Raw genomic sequence first — 22,719 nt, 5'->3', positions numbered from 1 at the left:
GTGAGTTTCGACGTGTTTCGTTTTGGTATCTTCCACGTGACTTACGACCGCGGTGAAATAGTATTAAAAGGGCTAAATAATCAAATAGCGATGAATTCATTAGGAAAATGATATTATATTATCAAAAATAATAGGATTGACATTTGCGTGATAGTTAATACATTAATGATAAAACCAAACTAATTTTGAATATCGTGTAAGATATATTGTTAAAAAACAAAAACAAAAACAATAAATAGGAGAAGAATTGTCAATAATAATTAATATTTCTAATCGAACCTTTTTTTTTGTCTCCCAATCGATCGGATTAATTAATGTATGTGTGTGTATGTGTGTGTGCGCGTGAACGTATAAATTTATTCTCCAATTAACTGAGCTTCTGGTATCTTAACGAATTGGATCAAGTTTATTCACGACTTGATCAAATTATAAATATTATATTATCTATCTTATGGTATCTCATTCTCTCTTATCATAAAAATATTATAATTTTCTTTGACAATTTGATAAAATGTGAAAATCATTAAGGGTAGGGGGGAAAGGGAGGCATGTAAAAATTATTTATTAAAATTAAAAAATATTATTCAAAATACCGAAATAGATTTAACTATAAAAGAATAAAAATGTTCGTATTTGTTCTCACCTTCCACCCTGTATTTTATGCGTGGATAGAAATCATTGAAAGGAGGAGGAGGAGGAGGAGGAGGGGGAGGAGGTAGCAAGAGGGGGAGAAGTATTCGCACGCGCTAAAGAGAACCCTTCACGCTGAGCGAAGTGTAAACGCGTGTTACTCCGTAGGAGCATGAGTGAGTTATGCCAAGGGATTCTCCGTGTCCCGCGTCACACGCCGTAAATTTACGTCCTACGTGCTGGTTGGTGCTGGTGCTGGTGCTGCTGCTGGTGCTGCTGCTGCTGCAGTTCGTTGACCATACGCACATTGCGTTTGTATGTACGACGCGATACGACGCGTGGGTGGTGCGTTTAATGCATGGACGGTGAATCGTTGTGTTGTGTGTTGTGTGTTGTATTGTGTTGTGTTTTGTGTTCATTGCCTCGGATACGAGGTAGGCAAATAGGGTGGGGGTGGGGGTGTGGGTGGGTGATGGCTGTTTGGTGCTTCGAGCTCTTGAATTGAATCTACTGCAAAGCTTCTACGCGCAAGGCTTTAGAGTCGATTCTACCAAATACGGAGGACACCTAAACCTCATGGTGTAGTTGTTGGTGATGGTAATATGGTGTATGTGATGGTAGTGTTGATGGTGGTGGTGGTGGTGGTTGTCGACGTAGAGACGTTGCCTTGCCTCGGTGTAGTTTCTCCAGCTATTGTCCGAGTAACGTAACCTTGGACATTCACGTCCGTAAATCTCAAGGCCGGAGCTAGGACGACGGCCATTGTTCGAATCGACGTTATCACCCAAAGACTCGGACGACTCTGAGAACTCTTTCTACTTTTTCTTTTTCTACTTTTATTGCTGCTTTTACTACGAAATGAATCGAAACTTGCGAACCGACGAATTCTGAAAATGCAAGAACCATCCCATCCCATGCTTCTCTCCGACCCTCCCCCCACCTCCATTTTTATTCCGATTGTAAACCGTCGCTTGGTTCTTTTCTTCTCTTTTCTTTTACTTTCTTTTTCTTCCTTTCTTACTTTCTTCTATCCTTTCTTTGTTTCTCGTTTCTTTCATCTCTGAGTATTTTGTTTTTATTTTTTTTTTTTATATTTATTTCACTGTCGGTTACAGTGACGGGAAGTACAATCGTCTGTTCGTTCGTTAGAAATACTGTGTTTTTTTTTTTTCTTTTTTGGTTTCGTGTCATATTTTTCGAAGGGATGTTTTAACGAGAAAGATTACGTGCGTCTCGGTTTAAAAGATGTGTTTTTAAAAAATATTCATTTATATATATATATATATATATATATATATATATAATATATACACATTGTTCCTCGTTTATTCTTTTCTTTCCGTGAGTATGCGTTAAACAATATAATTTCATATGAAAACGTAAGTTGGTAGTTTAAAGAGAAGAAAATACGATTATATTTGTATTTATATATATTTCTTGGTTAAAATAAAAATTTTTCAATTAAAATTACATGCTTATTGATATATATTATATATATTTTAGTAAATATATTATTGAAGAAGAAGAAGAAAAAGAATACGAAGAAACAAATTATTATGTATGTATATATATTCAATTATATTATATATTATTTATATATGAGCCGTTTATTTTGAAAGTGGCCTAACTCCATTTTTCATTTTTTTCCGGTTACCCACGGTAACATGTACAGCTTCAAATTATCTATCAATGAAGCATTTAAGATTTTTTATATTCCGAGTAAATACGGTAATTCTGGACACATAAGTTTTCAGAGTTAGTTGAATCACTGAACCGTTTATTTTGAAAGTGGCCTAACTCCATTAGGAGTAGAAATTTTGGTGTGGTAGAAATGGCATTAAAAAAGTAATTTACTGTTTGTCCCCGGAGATTATTACAATATTATCAAAAAGTGTCGGAAAGGTAATAACTTTATTGTACATGAAATTAGACAAGAAGATTTTGTATCAACAATATTATTAGAAGACGCAATTTTTAAAAGGGTAAAGAATTCTAACGGAGAACCAATAAACTGGTTAAAAATATGTTGGATGCGTTTTGTCAAAAATGAATAAGATTTTCTATAAGACATCAATGAATGAGAACGAAAATTTTAAAGTCCTGAATTTAATACCATGTCGGGGTATACCAAGAAAGTTCGAAAATATTGTATTGACACCACTGTATAAAATATAAGACAAATTACAACCGCAAAATTTAAGGACATAATTGACTTATTACGATATATACCACCGGAACATCATGATTTCTTTAAATCCCTTTCACATACACAAAATGTAGATGAGTAGAAAATTGTTTTGTAATTTATGTTTGTAAAAAATATTTTGAATCGCATAATTTATGTTTTTAAAGTGTTATAAAGATATGTAAAATAAAATAAGTATTGTTTTTTTTTGCAATTTGAAGCATCTTAAATTATGTTGAATGGACTTCGGTTCCTTCAAATTTTATAACGAATCTGGTTGTTAATTTTGAAAGTGGCCTAATTCCATTTTGGTAAGAAAACGCATATTATTCACTTAATAATTGCCATTATTTTTATAGGAACTGTAAATTTAACACCTTTAGATACACTTAAGCAACATAACTCATTGTTATTCTTTACGTATATTTTTAATTGCATTGAAACGCAAACCTTTAAATATCTCAATTTAAGGTTATATGGAGTTAGGCCACTTTCAAAATAAACGGCTCATATATTATTTTTTATTATATTATATTATTTTTATTTATTATATAAAATATATATATTTTTCGAAAATATTAAGATATCATAGATGAAACGAAACGCATACGCGATATTTGCAAATATAATCGTAAAAATAAATTTACTAAAATTGTTAATATCTCCTTGTTTAAAGATTTAACTCAAACCTTTATTTGTTAGTTCGTTTTTCATTGATCATTATTGATCGAATTTTCGCGACAAAATTCTGTACACCCAATGCCGATTCGTTTGAATTTTCCGTATCCGGATGCAGCAACGTGACGAAATCGAGCCGCCCTGGCACGAAGTTTTGAAATATTCAACGATGCAAATGGAAATCGCATACTATTTCCGACTATTAAGCTGGAAGCTCTTTTATTTTATCATCCTGTTCGAAAGATAAAAGATACTTACTTGCATTTCCACAGAAGTTAAATCTCCTCTCCCTTTTTAAAGTGGCCGTAGTTTGAAAGCTTTCGTTATAAATATTATCGTTCGAAATTTTTATAGAAAAAACTGAACAAACTTTTCTAATTCTCTCAAGTCCTCTATAAAAAAAAAATAAAAGAATAAATAAAAGTACCACGCAAAAAATAGAAACAAATGAAAGAAAGAAAAGGATAGAAGAGGGGACATCGAGTATAATAATAAAAAAAAAATTGGAAAAAAAAGAATAAAAAGAGAAAAGAAAAAGAATCGGGTGAGACTCGTAAATTCAATTAAAATGCTAATTTCCTTTTCCTTCGTTTCCCCGATGCGTGCGTTACGAGTTCTCTAGTTTGGTTTCCTTATACACGAACAATTCTCTCCCGTCTACGTTTTACTTCAGGAAGAGGAATTGAGAGAGAAGAGAGAGAGAGAGAGGCACTTCTCTTTGGAGAGGTAGACGAGAGAATTGAGACGAATCGATTTACTGGGGGGGAGGGGGATGATGCTAGTAGCTGTCGAAGAGGAAGAGCCCAATAGCTTTGGTCCAAGACAAGAAGTGTACGTCATCGATCTACAACCGAATTTTCTCAAATTTCGAATGATCTAATAAGACAAAAAGATAAAAGAAAAATGAAAAATAACGAATACGTTTATTTCGTATTTTTTAACCCCATTGTATTACTCGCTAACTTATTTTAACGATTAATAACAATTATTATCATCAATATTAGATTTTCTTTTTACTGATATGATTGATATAAGGGTTGTTTAATTCTTTTAAAGAATTCTAATTTAAACGTTGAATTACAGATAATTAGAGTAAGAAAATATCTAGAATGATTGAACCACGAGTCTGGCTCGTGTAGTTTACGTTTGATCCTAACAAATTACCACGAGTCAGACTCGTGTTTATTCTTTCTTTGTTTAGCAACTATTACGGCAAACCAAAAGTTCGTCCTTTTTTATATATTATTTCCAAAGTAAATTTTAGAAAAACAATCCATTATGCAGTTTATAATACAATTTATAACACAATTAACGCAAGAACTTTTGATCCATCCTAATATAAAAAAAATAATAATAATTACATTTCATTAAAGTAAGAAAGTATCTAATATAACTGAACCACGAGTCTGACTCGTGTAGTTTACGTTAGGTCCCAACGAATTACCACGAGTCTAGCTCGTGCTTATTACAATATTTTGGGCCAAAATTTCTTACCACAAATCTCATTAGTTAATAATAATAATAATAATAATAAAAATAATTACACGTAAGTCAAGTAAGAAAGAATCTAATATAACTGAACCACGAGTCTGACTCGTAGTTTACGTTAGGTCACAACAAATTACCACGAGTCTAGCTCGTGCTTATTACAATATTTTGGGCCAAAATTTCTTACCATAAATCTCATTAGTTAATAATAATAATAATAATAATAATAATAATAATAATAATAATAATAATATAATAATAAAAATAATTACACGTAAGTCAAGTAAGAAAGTATTTAGAACAACTGAATCACGAGTCTCCCTCGTTGTTATAAGAACAAGGGATTTAAAGCGCGCATGAGATCGAATTAATTCGACCAATCGATACTTTAATGGGTCCCATATGAATTCGCGATCCATGAAAAATAAAGGCTCGTTTAAAAATGGTGTCCGACCGAAGGAAAAACTTTTTTTCGTTCTGTTAATTTTATTTTAATTTTTTTATTTTTTTATTTTTTATTATTGCAGAATATCTCGAATCACTTTGATTTTGGGAGAGGAGGGGGAGGGGAAAAAAGTTTTTTTATATTACAATATACGCGTCGTTCATAGATTGTACCTGGATATGAACGATAATAGAAATCGTGACTATTTTTCCATTCCGTTCAAGTCAATCGTTTCGAGTATATCGAAAAGAATTATTGCCTTCGAAAAATTTCGATTCTCTCGACGTACCGATCTCTCCTCGTGCATCGACGGGTAATGAATATCTATATAAAAACGAGCGCGATAAAATTATTCCGTCGCCATTTAAATGCTTTTCCCCGATGATCGATGAAACATTTTTCAACGGATAGGCCACGAGCGAAATAATAAAAAAAGAAGAAAAAAATAGTGAAAGAGAACGAAAGAGTGGACGAAAGTGAGAAAGAAAATGAGAGAGAGAGAGAGAGAGAGAATGAGAATGAGAGAATGAGAGAGAATGAGAGAGATAGAGACGTTAGCGAGTTGGAAAAAATTGTGGAACCGTATTCTCGCGTACGTGACGTAACAGGGCGTCATGATTTTTCCATTCTGACGCATAAATTTTTCTCCACGCGATTTTCCAGCGATATATTTCAAGTTCCGCTAAACGGTGCGAATAAATGAGCAAGAGTGTACATTTTTCAATTTTCTTTTCCCTCCTCTCCCCCTTTCCCTTCCCGTACATCCTTGTCCCCCTTCTCTCTCTCTCTCTCTCTTCTCTCGTTGTTTATTTCTTTCCCAATGATTCATATTTAAAAATTCGTCGATTTTTTGGGTTGACACGAATAACACGACGAGAGTACATTTTTTTTTACCGTTGAAACGATTATTCTTCGAACACTTTTATCAACTTTTTTTTTTCTTTTATGTTTATATTCCAATAGGTGTCGGGGGATAAACAAAACAAACAAAGCGTCACACCGCCGTATGAGGTTATTTTTTATATATGTATATATATTATGTAAATGTTTTCTTTCTCGTTTGGAAAACGGATCAGTCGATCTTGAGAAACACTGGTGGTGAATTGAACGTCAAAAATATTTTAGGTGAGAGTCGTAAATATAATTTTATATATTAATATATATATATACTTTTTATATTATATATTATTTTATATATATATACATTTTATATTTTATTATTTATATTTTATTATTTATATTTTATATATATGTAGGATGTGTAAATTATATATGGATATGGTAAAAAATAGTGAGGAGTGTGATTGTATTCAGAAGTAACAATTTATTAAGTCGACAAAAATATAACACTAACACTTGACTATACCGTAGCTGGACTTACACTGAACCTGGTCCGAACTGAAACGCTTCTCTTTTATACTCTCTTATCGTTCTAGAAGCTTCTCGGTCCCTCTCGAATATTCATCTATTTATTTACGGGAAACATCGAGTGGTTTCCTTGCGACGAAACATGAAACGAAACATAGGGTGACACATTCCTCACGTGGTATCGCCTAAACAAACGAATGCTGGATAATCTCGAAGAGAAAGTTTCTCTTCTTTATTTCTCATCCTTCATATATATTATATATATATAATTGTTGTGTATTATGTATAATTCTAATGTATAATTATATTATTAAAATTATAATATGTATATTATTATATATTATTTTATTGGTGGTTAATTGAACGTCAAAAATATTAGGTGTGAGTCGTAAATATAATTTTATTTTAATATATATTTTTATAACATATTTTATATATATATATATATTATTATTATTATTAATTATTATGTATATATTATTATATTATACTACTTTATTTGAATATATTATTATATATTATATCGGTGAGAGAGAGAGAGAGAGAGAGAGAGAGAGAGAGAGAGAGAGAGAGAGAGAGAGAGTAGTAAAAAAATAATTTTATTTGAATAATATTATTAGCTCGAGTCATAATTAAAACTAACATTTATTTTGCTTCCGTTATATTTTAATAATAAAATTTTATTAATTCGTTATGTATTCCGTCACTAACAATCAGCTGCACCGTAAGTTACTTTATGACTCGACCTAATAATTATAAGATATACAGTGGTTAATCATGGGTATTGCTGAAAATATTCTCGTGCGATCTTCGAAGATACACTTCGTTGAATAATTATCGTTCCTTTCTCTCTCTCTTCCTCTTTCTCTCTTTCTCTCTCTTTCTCTCTTAAAAGTCATTTTCATTCACGTCCTCGAAATTTGCCTTTCAAATCCTGAAAGCTGGGTTATCACGTTCCCCGAGAGTTTCCATGGCTTTTTAGCTAACAATAAGCCGAAAAACATGTTTTCTTTCCGTTCTCTTTATTCTCTTCGAAAATTATCACGACTACTGCGAAGAGACAAATTCATAATTTGAATAAGAAAAAGAAAAAGAAAAAGAGTATAAGAAAACGAAGAAGAAAAAGAAGAAGAAGAAGTAGAAGGAAGCAGAATAGAAATAGCTTGTTTTTAAGTTAAATTAAATGAAATTTTGTACGTCATTATTATACCTCTTCTGTTCGTCCCCTATATAAGTCCAATCGAACGTTGTTAGGCTAACTTTCCAACACGTTTATTCGTACATATCGCTTGTAGAAAGTTAAGCGATAATGGAAATTTATCGGCGTGGGAGGTGGCAGCTTGCATAGTTTCTTAAGAGAATTCCACCTTGGTACGAAGACCGGAGAGATTACGTAAGAAGAAGAAGAAGAAGAAGAAGAAAAAGAAGAAGAAGAAAAAGAAGAAAGAGGAATAGTAGAGAAAGAAAAACAGAAAAGAATTAGAATGTGTGCGCTTGTGTAACGACGAAAATTGTCTGTCCTTCGAAAGTAGAATTTTTATTTGTTTAAAAAGAAGTTTACTACTAAGTTATGCATTTACCAATGACAATGATCGTGCATTTTAAAAATACGACGAGTAGATAATTGAGAAAGATAAAAGAAAAGTAAAAAAGAGAAAGAAAGGGATTTTAAATAATACAAGAAAAAAGAACAAAAAATCAAGACAAGAAAAATGGTCAATATCGTTGAACACTTTAGTTCGGTGTATTTAATAAAACATATGCTCGGCTTGTATATGAATATTTTATATCGTATATATATATATCATTTTTTTGCAGTACATTGTAAATGAACGATAAAGCACATATCGATACACAATACCACGCTTCTGATCATATTGATATTATTTATATCAAATACTTGTCTGGAATAAATAATACCAACCAATATTGCATGTAAAAAAATATATATACATATATTTATTTAAATAAAAACAAAAAAATATGATAAAGAAGAAAACGGGATGGGGAAACAAAAAAATATATTATATAATTATGTCGAAAAGAGGAGTATATTATTGAGAAGATACACTGTTTGATTGGTGGTATTCTCCTTATCGAACTAGAAGAGAATACAGAGTGTGAGAGAGAGAGAGAGAGAGGAAGAGAGGGAAATAGAAGACGGGGTTATGGGATTCTCGGTGTAATTAGTTTTGGCTCTCAGCCAATGTTTGGTGTCACGTGCCAGGGTCGTCTACCACCGTCGCTACCGCCGTCACCACCACCACCAACTATAGTGGTGTGCTGTCCTTGCACACCACTCACGTTACGTGGAATGTTCGGATCGCAAACATCGTCCCTTTCGCCACAAACATCGATGTACCACAGAGCTCTCCTAATCTCCTTTCTCCCTTCATTCCTTTCTATCTTCCTCTTTCCCACCACCCCATCGTCCCCCCTCTCCTATCCCTATCTTTATCTCTCTTTCTCTCTCTCTTACTTTCTATTCTATATAAATGTTAGGATAAACATGTTCAATACATAGTAAGTGTGTGTGTGTGTTTGTGCATAGATCGGTATCATAGATTTGAAAATTATTTTCGTTAAACATTTAAACAGATTCTCGTTAGTGTCGCGATACGTAAATCTTATCTTTTGATATCATCAACTATATGTATATATTAGACTGTGCTAAATAAATCGACTATTTTTTTTTTTTCGGTCCCATATCAAAATTTCGTTGAGAGTGACGAAAAAAAATTGTGTCAAAATTTGAGCCCTCTATCTTCATTTTTCAGTTAGCGCTCGCTAAAATAATAATTTTCGCCAAAAAAAGTTTTTTTTCACTTATTTTTTGGTTATAGACAATTCAATATACCAAATATTAAAAAACCCTTGGTATGGTTTTGTAGGAAATTAAATTCTCTACAAAGATGATTTTTTATCGAACTTAAAAAGTCAACAGCTTTTTTTTTATAGCTGATTAAATTACATTTCGTTCTATAATTTTCATTTTTAATTATTGATGAACACTTATTAAACTACTTCCTAACGAAAAGAACATACTAATGCAATTTTTCTAGGAATATTTATGATCTAAAAAAATAGTTTTTATGCCGAAATGAATGTAAATACTGTTGAGTAATTTATAATCTTTACTTTTAAAATAATGAATTACATGTCAATTCTATTTTTTTTTGTTTTTCACCTTATTGATTCAAAATTCGGTGAAATTTTTCTGTTTACAGTGAGAATTGCACAAACCTATGATTGTATAAAAAATCATTAGTATTTTAATAGAAATAGATAATTACTAAAAACGAAATATCTTAAAAAATTTTAATAAATTAAAAAAATGATATGCTAATCTTTATTATTGTCTTTATTCATATGTTTTACTAGTTTTAAAGAGCTTACATTTTTTAAATAAACATTAATATAATTATGATAGACACACTTTTAATCTTGTTATATAAATGAAACTAATAAGATCTTTACTTGAATTATTTTAAAATCAGTTATGAGATTCGAGTAAACATATTACTCACATAAATTTCGTTTGTTACAATTGGGATATTTTTTGCGATGCTCAGCAACAACTTGTAATAAAAACTGTTTTTGTTCTTCATCACAAGTGAGACTATCATTATATTTATCAATTAACGCTACAGCTCTTTCGGCAATATCATTTACAACTTTTATCGATCGAACAATTTTTAAAGAAGCCTTGTACTCGTCATCGAATTCCCATTGATCTACAGGTAAATCAAGAAAACTTGTAGATAAACCGAACTTCTCGAATAAAACCATCGACTTTTGAGTAACAAAATCACTTATATCTTTTGAGCCGAATGATTTTAAATCTTCTTGTTTCAAACATAACTTTCTCGTATTTTCTGTTGTACTCTGTCGATTTTTTATTGCTTGAACCATTTTTTTTTATCTTGATGGCCGATGGAATTCTTTCATCGAAGAATGATAATGCCACAAGATCTTCGGCCAAGTACCAGAGATGTCTAAGAAATTTAGTTGATGCAGCTTCTTTTTTTAGATTAGCATATCATTTTTTTAATTTATTAAAATTTTTTAAGATATTTCGTTTTTAGTAATTATCTATTTCTATTAAAATACTAATGATTTTTATACAATCATAGGTTTGTGCAATTCTCACTGTAAACAGAAAAATTTCACCGAATTTTGAATCAATAAGGTGAAAAACAAAAAAAATAGAATTGACATGTAATTCATTATTTTAAAAGTAAAGATATAAATTACTCAACAGTATTTACATTCATTACGGCATAAAAACTATTTTTTTAGATCATAAATATTCCTAGAAAAATTGCATTAGTATGTTCTTTTCGTTAGGAAGTAGTTTAATAAGTGTTCATCAATAATTAAAAATGAAAATTATAGAACGAAATGTAATTTAATCAGCTATAAAAAAAAAGCTGTTGACTTTTTAAGTTCGATAAAAAATCATCTTTGTAGAGAATTTAATTTCCTACAAAACCATACCAAGGGTTTTTTAATATTTGGTATATTGAATTGTCTATAACCAAAAATAAGTGAAAAAAAACTTTTTTTGGCGAAAATTATTATTTTAGCGAGCGCTAACTGAAAAATGAAGATAGAGGGCTCAAATTTTGACACAATTTTTTTTTCGTCACTCTCAACGAAATTTTGATATGGGACCGAAAAAAAAAAAATAGTCGATTTATTTGGCACAGTCTAGTATACATACAGGGTGTCCCACATAACTCTAGTCACGATTTTTCAAGTACTTGTGATAACTTGACGAGAAAATACTTTAAACAAAAGTTGATCTGTTTTTGATTGACTATACATTGCAATAAAAGAAGTTTAAAAGAATTTTTTGTTTTTAATGTTTTTTAAGGCTACCTTTATTTTTTTAAATGGCACTTAGTATTTTTGACATTACAGTATTATAGCCTATATTGATATGAATTCAATGATATAGTATACTATGACCTTTGAATGACCTTAAAAGTAAGGCAATAAAAATTTCCCCCTGTGTGTCAAAACACCCTGTATATATATGTATATGTAAGGTTGTTTATTTAATACTGTACAAACTTTTCTTAATATTCTAAGTAAGAGAACAAGGATATATATATATTTAGACAGATATAATAAATATAACTTGATAAAGTATAATGAAATAGAATTGTAAGTGTCCTATAATCTTCTCACACCTGAACACTAATTAAATATTCGTACTTCTTAACATAACATCATGTAATAATCTTCTAACGCATATTTTAATCACCATTGTCTTTTCATTATACACATTTCGATACGTAAACTCGAAAGCCGTTAATGTGCGCATTACCTAGCTAATCTGCAAATTAACCGATTTGCTCGGTTAACGTGCGGGGAATCAAAAGTGTTCCGCATTTTGTCATTATATTATAATCAAACATCAAAAAGAACGATATAAAATTATCATAAATATGATATATGACGCAAAGAAAAATACCTGGCCATTTCAATACGATTAGCAATAAAATGCTTGGTATTCGCAATGCGTTGAAATACAATAATATATATTATCTCTCAAACGAATTTCAAGTTAACTCTCTGAGAGTAATTAAAGTATATTAAAAAGTGTCCCACATTTTTGATGGTGAGAGTACACGGTGAGAATTATTCGAATCCCATTCTATAACAAAAAAACTTAATCGTATATGTTTTCATATCACAATTATTCCTATATTAAATAATCAAAATAAGCATCAATTCAGTACAATTTAAAAAGATTAAACATTTCTCCTACTTCACGAGTCATTTTATTTTCTAAAATTCCTTGCTAAAAAATAAAAAGGATTAAACATGTATTATAACTAACATCGAAGAAAAATAAATATAGATAGTTGATAGAAGAAAAAGGTAAGCTAAAAAAAAGGATTAAACATGTATTATAAACTAACATCGAAGAAAAATGAATATAGATAGTTGATAGAAGAAGAAAAAGGTAAGCTAAAACATTAAAACATTGATGAAGACAATTTCGTATACCAAAGTTTATCTCTTCTTATTTTATTCGACAGGACCGTCGTAAACCGATTTAGCGAAAGGACTTGTTTTCGTTTAGAATTTCGTCTCGTCTGACAAGAAAGAGAGAATGAGAAAGAGAGAGAAAAAGAGAGGGAGAGAGAGAGAGAGAGAGAGAGAGAGAGAGAGAGTTGTCCTTGTAAGATACTCTAGACTGTTGTGGGCTCAGCCAGTTTCGCTTTAGCCAACCGTTCAAGATTCGTAAGATTCGCCGACGATCGCAACTCTTACGCTTCCTTACCTTCTCTCTCTTATTCTCTCTCACATTCTCTCTTTATCTTTCTCTATATCTTTCTCTACTCTTGCGAAAAGACGTAAGTAGACCGGGTGCTGCAAGCTGTCGCCACAGGGATAGACGGAAGTTTCTCCAAGGGTTTCGAGAGAAGCTACTACGACAACGAGAGAGTAGATGCACCGAAACGAGCAACTGAAAATTCAACGTGTACAAGGCGTACACCCCTCTCCCCTCCCCAACCCTCCCCATCCCTTCACCATCTCAAACCCACCATCACCGGTTCCTATGGTAGTACATATTATTGCGTTACGTTCTTGTGGAAAAGCATCCCTTCCATCTAGCTTTTCAACAACTACCCTTTCCTACTGAAACTACCACTTATATCACCTTGATTTACCTAGTTCAATTTACAACAAACTACTCCCTTCTCCTAGATTGTTTCTTTGTTTTAATTATTTTAAATTATTCTCTCTCTGTCTCGTTTTATCGTATATTTACGATTGAGGTTTTGTTAACATTAGATTGCAAGAGCGTGCCAATTTATAATAAACTACTCTTTTGTGTATATTGACTTTATTTTAATTATTTTTAATTATTGTCTCTCTTTTTATTATATTTTTAGGATTGACGTTTTGGTAACATTAGATTGCAGGAGCGTGCCAATCTACAATAAACTATTCTTTTGCATATTGACTTTATTTTAATTATTTTAAATTATTGTCTTTCTTTTTATCATATTTTTAGGATTGACGTTTTGCTAACATTAGATTGCAGGAGTGTGTCAGTTTGATTTATTTACGATTTTATTGTTATATTTAGAAAAATCGTAATAATTGTTTTTTTAATATATGTTGTTTTTTAATAGAATTATGAAAATTTATACAAATACTAATTTCTTCCCCTTCCCACTCGTTAGTTTCAAAAATTCTTATATGCTATACTTATTTTGACGGATGTTAGTCAAATTAGAAAATTTTAAAGTTGATAATCTTACATATATCTAACTTATTTCTTGTACATAGAAATACTAATCTAATATACAAAATATTAAAAAACGGTTGAATTATATCAAGTATAAATATCGTCGAAAAGAAATAGAAGTAAGTATGGTGTATGTGTGTGTGTATTAAATATAATAAAAAAATCAGCGAAAAAATGTATTTTAAAAATGGAATATACATTTATACAAACTCTTTCGAACAAAACTCCTTTAAAATAAAATTTTCCTTTTCTTTTTTTTTTTTTAAATAACTTCAATATCTGAAGCTCGAGTCTAATTGATTAATTTCACGGAAAAATATGTGTATACCCGAAATCCAACAATCTAGTGTTACAAATATTTCATTCCTTTTTGAAGTTATACTTCTTTTGGCGCGTTGGGGAAAATGTAATGGGGAGTGATTTTGTTCCGAGCGTCTGGGAAAACGACACCATGAAGTTTGTCAGTATTTACGACGCGCGGCAAAGCGATTTCAAGTATACGGCATGAAGTTGTCTTCTCTTCTTCTTCCCCTTTTTTTCTCAAGCGGGTCACCCATCCAAGTACTAATCGTACTCAGCACTGCTTTACTTAAATGATCGAAGCGAGAACTAATGCTGTAACCGCGCCATGGCTGTTGACGCGTGAAGTAATTCGATATATCTCTCTTATATTTAGTGTGGACTGATATCTATATTTTGATATTTTCTTTTCTTTTTTTTTTTACTCTTTCTTATATATATATATAATAATATTTTTTTTTTTAAGTTATTTTTTTCTTTGAAGTTTTTTTTGAAGTTATTTTTGAGGTTATTGAGGTTATATTCGTTTTGGTACTGCAAAGAAGTATAACTTCTTACGTGCGTACATAAGTACACACACCAGTTTATTTTTTTTTTATGTTTTAATTCTAAAATAGAAAATAACTTGTTAATGCTGGTGTTGATGGAGATTAATTTAGAGTTAAAATAAGAAAATAGGAAAGAGATGAACGAAGAAGAAGAAGAAGAAGAAGAAGAAGAAAAAATAGAAAAGGAAGAAGCGAGAACGCGGAAATTAAGCGTGTACTAGCATGAGTGAGCGACGCTTTTCTCGAAATGTCACCCTTGCTTTTCGCTCGAGTAACATCAGCGTGTTCCCTTCCATGTTTCCTTTTACCCGTTGGCTCTTTCTCAGACTAAGCGGAAGTCTCCGACGATGCATACACCACTCTCATGCTTCGTCGCGGTTTATAGCTGAATCTTTAATGACTGAACTCTCTATTTCTCTCTCTCTCTCTCTTTCTCTTTTCTCTTTTTCCGTTTCTTTTTCTCTTTTCTTAACTTCTTAACATGTTTTGTTTCCATAAAACACGACAGTTTCTATTTTCCATTTTTCTATTCTTTTCATTTTTCCTCGATTACTAATAATGCTTTTAAGTATAATTAATTTAATTACTTTGAACAAATTCCTACGACCACGAAAGTTTAACGCATATATGCGTCCAAAGTTTTTAATAGGGTTATTACAAATAGAAAGGAAGGTAATTGTTTTGCAAAAACAAAAACCGTACTCCGATATTAGAAACTTGATTATATTTAATGTCGAATATTTTTATGAGTCGTTGTGTATGTTACCGTTAAAGTGTAGATATTAATTATTTTGCAGATTATTTAGGTAATCTACAGATTAAAGTGCCCAAAATTGTTTCATTTCTCCTCAAATTACCTAAATAATCTGCACATTACTTACACTAGGCACTCGTTAAAGTGAAAATAAGATCTTTGCTGGAACAACAGTAAAGTTTCTCTACGCTTAAATTAACATAATTATGTTTTTTATTTATTTTCGATATCTAAAAAATCGAGTTAATATAATCAAACAATCAACAAATTAGTTTTGATAGAATCAATCATCGATCAATTAACAAAAACTATAATAGAAAAAATCCAACGGTTTAAAATATTATTTCAATAAAGTAAATGAATTTGCAAAACGTATTATAAAATTATGCTTATTTATTAGTGCAATCTAAAAATTGGTGACACTTTGAATTACATAGCAATTGGTTTTTACAACAAGCACACCTATTATTTGTGGATACATTTAGGCTTGTAGTCACATTTTCTTAAACCCAGCCCAATACCAAGGTATTTTTTATTGCTGTTTGACGTAAAAATATTTCAACAGCAGATGGACATCTTCTTAAACGATACTTTAACGATACGGCAGCCGTAACGTGCACATTATCTAAATAAAATGCGGAAAACTTGATTCCGCACGTTAATGGAACAAATCAGTTAATTTGCATTATCTAGTTAATGTACACATTAATGGTTTTCGAGCTTTAGTTGTAACATATATTAGGTCTTCCGAAAAGTTCTGTCCGTTTTTGAATTGAAAGAAAATAACACAATTTTCATACATTTAATAATATTTATTGTAGAATATACTTTCCATCGTTACTTATAACTTCTTGCCAGCGTGATGCCAATTTGTGAATGCCATTTTAAAAAAACGATTTATTTTTAGAGGCGAAGAACTCAACACTATCGGACAGAACTTTCCAGTAGACCTAATATGTATAACAACAGATAACTATGCAGAATTGAAAGAAAGGATCAGAAAAAGTAATATCAGACCTATTCGTAGTTTCCTTAACCTTTTCCTCATTATCATCGTCTTTTCTCTTCCTCTTCTTTTCATACATATTATATACATACATATATATTTTTCGCGGGATCGTCTTGCAAACGAGTGGTAAAATGAAAGAAGGTGTTAGAATATGAGGAAAAAGAAGAAGAAGAAGAGGTGGGGGAGGAGGGGGTGGAGGAGATGGTGGTACAGGGGGAAGGGGAGGGGGATAGAGATAGAGACCGTCACGGTAGTACCTTTCTAGAAAATGCAATAATCCAGTGATATATGAGAAAATTCCCACGGGTGCTACAATGACGTATTGCAGCCATTTGCATGTGCCGGCTGACAAAAGATAGCAGACGGTTGGCAAACGAGCGTGGTACTTTAGTAATCGTCACTAGAATTTCCTTCTTTCTTTTCACCTCCCCCTCCTCCTCCTCCTTCCCCTCCCCCTTCCCCTTCCCACCGTTCCTCCTCTTCCATACTTCCCGTAGCCCTTTTCATTATTATCTTACCTAACCGCGATGGTAAGCGTTGGCATTGTTCGCATTTTCTTTTTGTATTCTTTTTCCTTTTTCTTTTTTTGTTTTTTTTTTTTTTGTTTTCCGCTATCTCAAGCCACAGCGAGAAGAATTTAGCATTCTCAATTTGCTGCGTGCGGTTCAGCTCGTAAATTCGTTTCCCGGTGTTTTTTTCTTTTTTTCCTTTTTTTTTTAACGACAACCGTGTTGGTATATCAATCGCCGTTAAGAAATTTTTTCTCATGATTATTTTCTTCCTCGACGATAGTACACGAATTATATTCGAGGTTTTTGTCTTTTTCTTTGTTCTTGGTGTTTTGTTTAATTTTTTTTATTTTCTTTTTTTTTTTTTATTTTTTATTTTTATAGACAATAATTCTTCGAGATCGTGAAATTGGTTTTAACACGTATTTCTTATCAAGAAACCAACAACGTCGTAATGATAAACGTATACTGTAATAAAATTTTTCTTTCGAGTTTATGATATTTACTTTAACGAAAGATTAACATTGATATATGTATATCGAGACAACGTTTTCATCATTATTTTACTAACATTGTCTTTCCTTTTTCTGTTTCAGGTACGTGTTCTCCCATTTTACGTGACAATTACGACGATATCGATTTGATGAAATACGTAAGATAGTTAAATCCTATTTACAATTCGTTTATTCTTTTATATTTGAATTCTGTCACGAAACTTGGCTTGATTTTTAATATTAGATTGCCAGATGTTTTTGATATATACTTATTTTTGGGCTGAAATGATTCAATTTGACTGAAAAATCAAAATTAAAGTTTATTTTAAATAAAAATACAATTTTATTTTAACGAAACTTTATTCCAAACAACTTTTTACGTATATATTTTCTTTTTAAAATATATTTTTCGGAAATTTATTAAATTAAATTTAGCACAGAAGCCATTACTTTTATTTCTTTTGAATGATATTGAACTTGACAATTCAAACACGTTTTTCAATATTTTGTATATTAGACAGAGGCGTGAAAGTATTTCTATGCACAAGAAATATATTAGATGTGTGTTAAATGATTGATTTAAAAATGAGTCAATTTGATTCATATTCGTCAAAATAGGTGTCATACATAAGAATTTTTGAAATCATGGAATGGGGTGGGAAAGAAATTAGTATTTCTATACATTTCAAAATTCCATTAAAAAGCAACATACGTTTTAAAAGAAAAAATATTTAAATTTTTCCAAATATGTAGCAATAAAATCATAAACGAGTCAAATTGACTCGCATTCGTCAAAATAGGTTGTCATACATAAAAATTTTTGAAACTAAGGAATGGGATAGGAAAATACTTATGTACGCACGTAAGAAGTTACACTTCTTTGCCGTACCAAAACGAGTATAACCTCAATAACCTCAAAAATAACTTCAAAAAGAAACTTCAAAGAAAAAAAATAACTTAAAAAAAAAAATAATTATTATTATATATATATAAGAAAGAATAAAAAAAAGAAAAAGAAAATATCAATATATAGATATCAGTCCACACTAAATATAAGAGAGATATATCGAATTACTTCACGCGTCAACAGTCATGGCGCGGTTACAGCATTAGTTCTCGCTCGATCATTTAAGTAAAGCGGCGCTGAGTATGATTAGTATTTGGATGGGTGACCCGTTTGAGAAAAGAAGGGGAAGAAGAAGAGAAGACAACTTCATGCCGTATACTTGAAATCGCTTTGCCGCGCGTCGTAAATACCGACAAACTTCATGGTGTCGTTTTCCCAGATGCTTGGAACAAAATCACTCCCCATTACATTTTCCCCAACGCGCCAAAAGAAGTATAACTCCAAAAATTAATATTTCTATACATTCCATAATTCTATTAAAAATGATTGAACTTCTTCTAAATATGTAGCAATAAAATCGTAAATGACACAAATTAACTAGTTCCGGCAATCAAGTATTAACGTAAGATTGATGAAAATTGTCGGAAAAATGGCGTGGGAGGGGGGGATGTAAGGATTTTCGTATCGGAGATTTCGAGAATAAATCTCTTTCATTCCGCGTTTAAAAGCATCTAAGTAGACGAGATAGGTTTAATTCGTTTAGACAAAAGTAAAAGCACAAAATTAATCCCATGAATTGTTTAAGCGAAAGATTGGCTTGAACTGCTGTATTCGTCAGTCGATTTTAACAAATAAATTTTCAATGGAAACGTATCACCGTTTGGGTGGTGAAACTTCGTCTTCTTGTTCCTGTTCTCTCCCCTTATCGTCGCTTTTCGAATCGTTTCGTGCTACGTTTTCTCCTAGGATATCTCGAAACCGAATGAGAAAGAGAAAGAGAGAGAGAGAGAGAGAGAGGAAGAGAAAGAAGAATCTACGTGGTTTTCAACGTAAGCCCCCGTAAAATCCTACCGATTGAAGTCTTTATCGGAAAAAGAACGTTCTTCTATTCTTTCCTTTTCGATGCGAGGGGATAGCCGCCGCCTCACGAGTCACGAACGAGAGTTGCATTCTCGCGAATCGAAACTGTTCCGTGGAAAAATCGAGTACTCGTTGAAAACAAATTGGCCTAATTCCGTATTCCCGGAATAAAAAGACATTCCTTTTTTTATATATATAAGGACGACAAGAAAGAACGGAAAAGAAAAGTAATAGAAGGGAAGAAGAATAAGAAGAAGATGATTATGATGATGATGACGACGAGTACTCGTTGTCCTCGTCGTCGTCGTCGTCGTCGTTTGGTTAAAAAGATGGAAAAGTGGACTAGAGTATATTTTAAGATGATTGAAGACATTACATCATTTCTACTCTCTATCTTACTCTTTTATTTTTCTTCCTATCTTTCTGAGTTTTCATTTAATTTTCCTTGTTTTTTTTTTTTAATTTGGAATAACACAACAACGGATTTTATTATAAAAACTTTTTATTACCCGATGCCGAACAAATTAGGTGCAATTTTATTCGCTAAAAAAGGGGAATTCTACGAAATATTAACAATAATATTTATATTAATTACTAACGATATAGGAATACTTTGCTTCCGGTAAAATTTTATCATTCGACGAATACTCCATGTCTTGTAAATTACATAATACTATTTTTAACTTTTGTTTATTTAAATATATTTACTAATAATGTTAATACGTAACATGCAAACATATATATTGTATTACAATTAATAATATAGAAAATACAGATCTGTTTCTTTTCACATAATTATTTTACGAATACTTTTGTCCCCCTCCCCACTGTACATGATTTTTCATTTCTATCTCTTTCTCTCTCTCTCTCTCTCTCGCTTTTTTAAATTTTTTTTCTTTCTTTCTTTCTTTCTGAGTTTTCATTTAATTTCATTAGTTTATTTCTATAACTTTTGAGACTATAACACGCATGATTTTGGATGCCTTTATAATTATATATATAATAAGTTTTATCGAACGATATTTGTTTTTATAGATATACAAGGTGTTTCGTAATATGTACGATCAATTAACACGTTCGTCGCAACGTTAACCCATATTTGGGTGATGGGGTTTGCTTCCTTAGGAGCCCCGTCACTCAGACACACGAGTTAAATAGGATTTTAAATTGGATTTTTAAATAGAAATTAAATGGAAATAAGCACTTAAATATAAATGTAAAATATTAAATAAATATATTATACATTTGTGTGTGTGTGTGTGTGTGTGTGTGTGTGCATTGATTTATAAAAACTCAACCAAATAACGGTGAAATATTAACGTTTATAAAGAAGTGAATTAAACCGGAGTTGATTTGTTTAAACATTAACCTCACTGCTTTGACCATTGCGATATTTTTTCTTCGTCATAAAAACGTTGTAGCAAATTTATTTTTCATCTTTCGAATCGAGCCATCCTTTTTGTTCCCCTTCTTTGTTAAACATTGATCGAGACCCCCACATCTATTTTTTTTTTACTAACCTAACAACCGCGTTACGCAAGGATGTTATTTTTATATACACTTATATATATATAGAGGCGAAGATGCGAACGAAAATTAATAAAGGAAAAATTGTTCCAACCGAATTTTTGTTGTTCGTTAGATTTATTAACTCGACAAACACTTAAACTTAGCTCGCGTTACGGCAAAAGTTTTCCCATGATTTTTAGAAGCTAACTCGACTACCCCAATATACTGCGAGACATCGGCCAAAATATTGCGGATTAACCTTTTTCTTCTAACACGGACGATGAATTTCTAGCTGATGTGACGTAAAGGAAGAAAGAAATAAAGAAAGGAGAAAAAGGAATATATGGAAGGAAAGAGAAAGAATATTCGTTATTTCTTTATTTCCTTCTTCCTTCCTTCCTTCCTTCCTTCCTTCCATACTTTCTTCTCTTATTTCGAAAATATTTAGTTCTGGGAAAACCTGAGACTTTATCGTTGCGTTTTAAAGGACAAACAAAATGAATTGTTTCGTTAGTTGGTTGCCTGCGGGTTATTAACGAGTTGATCATAGAGGAAAGATCAACGTAATTGATATTCAATGTTCCTCCCTGCTTGATCCTTAGCCTTTGGTTATTGAGCTTAACTCTATACGTTAACTATAAAGCCTTGTTGCACTTTGCTTTCCTTACGGTTGCCTACTAAAATTGAAAACACGCAACAGATCACTTATTAATCCGTAAATATCATCGACGAAGTTCATTTCAAATATAAACAAATCTTTCGATTTTAACAACCGTTATTCGTCAATTACGATAATGTATTTAATAATCTTTATTTTTATGTTTTTTTGTTCTTTTTTCAAAATTATATATTCTCATCCATATTAATAATTCATTAGAATGAAATAAATTGCCATTGGAATTGATTAAATAAACGAAATACAATTCGATCAGACAAGAAACCGAATTCGTCGTCGAAGCGGAAAATCAGAGACAAGGGAAACAATTGTTCGGGGATACGAAGGAAAATGAAAAGAAAGGGGCGGGAAAAAATCGAGGATAGAAAAAAAGGGAGTAAAGGGGAAAAAGCAGATCTTGAACTAAGCGAATTTTAAAAAGTGTGAATTGCGAAACGTGATTTACACGTAAATTATTCCGATCCGTGGACGGATGCGGACCCCCCAATGTCCGATTCTTACGGCCCTTTCATTTGTCGTATTTTGAAAACGTCCGACGAAAAAACGCCCTTCTGGATGAAAACGATTGGAATAGGAAAATGAAATAAGGTTGAAACGTGGATTCTTAGTGATTTTGTTGCACTTTTTAGTTATGTAGGAAAAGAAAAATAAAGAAAAAGAAAAAAAAAATCGTAATCTTAGTCGGAAAAGGAACGGAACGAAACGAAACGAAACGGAAATTCCGAATACTTTGGACAGGTAAGCAGAATACGAATGAAAGAAGAAAGAGAAGATAGGGGGAGGGTTGATATCTGTGGGAGGGGGGAGGCGAGTCTCAAACGCCCTTTGCACTCAAGCTTGAAAACTAATTTCTTTTCCGCGATTTAATCGACCGTAACCTAGACCAATTCCACTTTTCCGTTCGACCGCAAGAAATTCTCGATCGTTTC

The 22,719-nt window shown here is 31.6% G+C and overlaps 1 protein-coding gene and 1 long non-coding RNA gene across 3 annotated transcripts in view; both read left to right on the top strand.

The window, feature by feature from the left end:
• The window catches only part of LOC122522669 (furin-like protease 2), a 455,090-nt gene that overhangs the window by 307,447 nt on the left and 124,924 nt on the right, over positions 1-22,719 (top strand). The gene's annotated exons all lie outside the window — the stretch shown is intronic.
• Positions 17,781-22,719, top strand: part of LOC122522673 — a 38,223-nt gene continuing 33,284 nt past the window's right edge. Inside the window, exon 1 of the long non-coding RNA XR_006305128.1 lies at positions 17,781-17,836. This is a non-coding gene — a long non-coding RNA (uncharacterized LOC122522673). The remainder of the gene's footprint in view (positions 17,837-22,719) is intronic.

Source organism: Polistes fuscatus, unplaced genomic scaffold, assembly GCF_010416935.1.
Source record: "Polistes fuscatus isolate 324 unplaced genomic scaffold, CU_Pfus_HIC Scaffold5, whole genome shotgun sequence".
In the NCBI taxonomy this organism is placed as follows: Eukaryota; Metazoa; Arthropoda; class Insecta; order Hymenoptera; family Vespidae; genus Polistes; species Polistes fuscatus.
Note: the sequence above shows the minus strand (reverse complement) of the source record. Positions and strands in the feature narration are given on the sequence as shown.